The sequence below is a fragment of the Ascidia mentula genome (genome assembly GCF_947561715.1).
Source record: "Ascidia mentula chromosome 2 unlocalized genomic scaffold, kaAscMent1.1 SUPER_2_unloc_18, whole genome shotgun sequence".
Lineage (NCBI taxonomy): Eukaryota > Metazoa > Chordata > Ascidiacea > Phlebobranchia > Ascidiidae > Ascidia > Ascidia mentula.
In genome coordinates, this window is record NW_028113663.1 from 17,501 (window position 1) to 20,000 (window position 2,500).

Sequence of the window (2,500 nt, forward strand, 5' to 3'; positions counted from 1 at the left end):
CAGCTATCCTGAGGGAAACTTCGGAGGGAACCAGCTACTAGATGGTTCGATTAGTCTTTCGCCCCTATACCCAAATTTGACGATCGATTTGCACGTCAGAATCGCTACGGTCCTCCACCAGAGTTTCCTCTGGCTTCAACCTCCTCAGGCATAGTTCACCATCTTTCGGGTCCCAACGCGCACGCTCTCGCTCGACCTCTCCGGCAGAGCGGACGAGATCGGCCGGTGATGCGGCCGTCCAGAGAGACGGCATCTCACCTCCGCCGGACCGCGCCGACATTCACTTTCACTGCGCCCATGGGTTTCGCACTGCCCCGTGGCTCGCGCGCACGTTAGACTCCTTGGTCCGTGTTTCAAGACGGGTCGGGAAGGTGGCTGACGTTAGCCGCGGACCCCGTGCGTCTCGCGCGGCGCTGCCCACCCGCAACCGACACGCCGCAACTGGGCACTGAGCACAGTCCCCAACCGGCGACGCACCGGCTCGGACGGGACGCCCGGCCCACGAAGGGCAGACGCGGCGATCCCTCCTCGCCCGGGCGACGGGCCGACGTGTCCGCGCGCCTATAACACCCACCCGGGGGCGGGCTACCTTGCGCGCGGCCTTCTCGCCGCCTCCCAGACGGTCGCGGCCTTCGCACGGCGCTAGTGCGCTGGAGCTGCTCGGAGGACAGCGCGAACGACGGGCCGCAAGGCTCCGCACGCCCACACGCTCCGCTCGGCTTCAGCTGAAAGCGTCGCGCGACTCGACAGGCCCTCCCGTTTGCCTCTCGACGGTTTCACGTACTCTTTAACTCTCTCTTCAAAGTGCTTTTCAACTTTCCCTCACGGTACTTGTTCGCTATCGGTCTCGCGACAGTATTTAGCCTTAGATGGAGTTTACCACCCGCTTTGGGCTGCATTCCCAAACAACCCGACTCTGGGAAGACGCAGAGCGCGCGCCCTCGCCGCCACCATGGGCCTGACACCCGCACCGGGACGAGGCCTCGATCAGAAGGACGCGGGCGGCGAACGACGTACGCGCAGCGAATTCCTTACGCCACAATTCCACGCGCCGCAGAGGCGCGCGGATTCGGCGATGGGCACTTCCCACTTCACTCGCCGTTACTGGGGGAATCCTCGTTAGTTTCTTTTCCTCCGCTTAGTAATATGCTTAAATTCAGCGGGTAGCCTCGTCCGACCTCAGGCCGATAATCCAGTGCCTCGTTTGCGAGAGACACGCGCGCGCCACCGAAGCTCGTGCGAGCGCCGCGCCCGAACGCGAGCCGTGCTGCTCCGGGCCGGGATCCTCTTCGAGGCCGACTCGTAACGAGACGCACGCCGCGTTCGGTTTCGCGCGCTGACACTGCGTTCGTGCTGTCCTGGGCGGGACGACCGTGGCAACGGCCGACACCGCACCGGCCCGACGCGTCGCCGCGCGGGAACGTTACAACGCGACCCTGAGGCGGGCGTGGCGCCGGGATTGACCCGGTGCCGCAATTTGCGTTCAGAACGTCGATGCTCAATGTGTCCTGCAATTCACATTAATTCACGCAGCTAGCTGCGTCCTTCATCGACTCGCGAGCCGAGTGATCCACCGCCAAGAGCCCTCCGTGACTTCGTCAGTTGGACAAGCGCGACCCAGCCGGATTGCACAGTCGAAAAAAGCGGTGGCCGAGCGGTCGCCAGCCGTAGGCGACGCATGAAGCCAGCCTGGCACATGGCCACGGCACTCGGCGCAGAACGAAACAGGGTGACCGAAGTGCAATCGCGTGCGCCTCAACAGCGACGAAGGGCGTGCGCGGCCGCCAAGATACGGAGCCTTCTCCACCTGTCGAACGCACGACCACTCGATCGGCGATCGGCCGGTAATGATCCTTCCGCAGGTTCACCTACGGAAACCTTGTTACGACTTTTACTTCCTCTAAATGATCAAGTTAGATCGTCTTCTCGGACGCCGGCGCGGCCGTTGCCGAACGCGCCAGGTCCAATCGGAGGACCTCACTAAACCATTCAATCGGTAGTAGCGACGGGCGGTGTGTACAAAGGGCAGGGACGTAATCAACGCGAGCTGATGACTCGCGCTTACTGGGCATTCCTCGTTCAAGGGAAACAATTGCAATTCCCTATCCCTAGCACGACCGGGGTTCAGCGGGTTACCCGGACCTTCCGGCCTAGGCGGCGACACGCTGATCCGGTCAGTGTAGCGCGCGTGCGGCCCCGAACATCTAAGGGCATCACAGACCTGTTATTGCTCAATCTCGTGTGGCTAAGCGCCACTAGTCCCTCTAAGAAGTTCAACGCCGACCGATAGGGTCGCGTAACTAGTTAGCAAGCCAGAGTCTCGTTCGTTATCGGAATTAACCAGACAAATCGCTCCACCAACTAAGAACGGCCATGCACCACCACCCACAGAATCAAGAAAGAGCTCTCAATCTGTCAATCCTCACTGTGTCCGGGCCGGGTGAGATTCCCCGTGTTGAGTCAAATTAAGCCGCAGGCTCCACGCCTGGTGGTGCCCTTC

The 2,500-nt window shown here is 61.8% G+C and overlaps 3 non-coding genes across 3 annotated transcripts in view; all 3 read right to left on the reverse strand.

Moving 5' to 3' along the window:
* LOC145915466 (large subunit ribosomal RNA) overlaps window positions 1-1,187 on the reverse strand; it is a 3,686-nt gene extending 2,499 nt beyond the window's left edge. The window contains exon 1 of the ribosomal RNA XR_014403839.1: window positions 1-1,187. This exon is cut by the window's left edge and continues 2,499 nt beyond it. This is a non-coding gene — a ribosomal RNA (large subunit ribosomal RNA).
* A 244-nt stretch (window positions 1,188-1,431) lies between these two features.
* LOC145915460 (5.8S ribosomal RNA) lies at window positions 1,432-1,585 on the reverse strand. Its single transcript, XR_014403833.1, has one exon. It is a non-coding gene; the product is annotated as a 5.8S ribosomal RNA (ribosomal RNA).
* A 260-nt stretch (window positions 1,586-1,845) lies between these two features.
* LOC145915450 (small subunit ribosomal RNA) overlaps window positions 1,846-2,500 on the reverse strand; it is a 1,824-nt gene continuing 1,169 nt past the window's right edge. The window contains exon 1 of the ribosomal RNA XR_014403825.1: window positions 1,846-2,500. This exon is cut by the window's right edge and continues 1,169 nt beyond it. This is a non-coding gene — a ribosomal RNA (small subunit ribosomal RNA).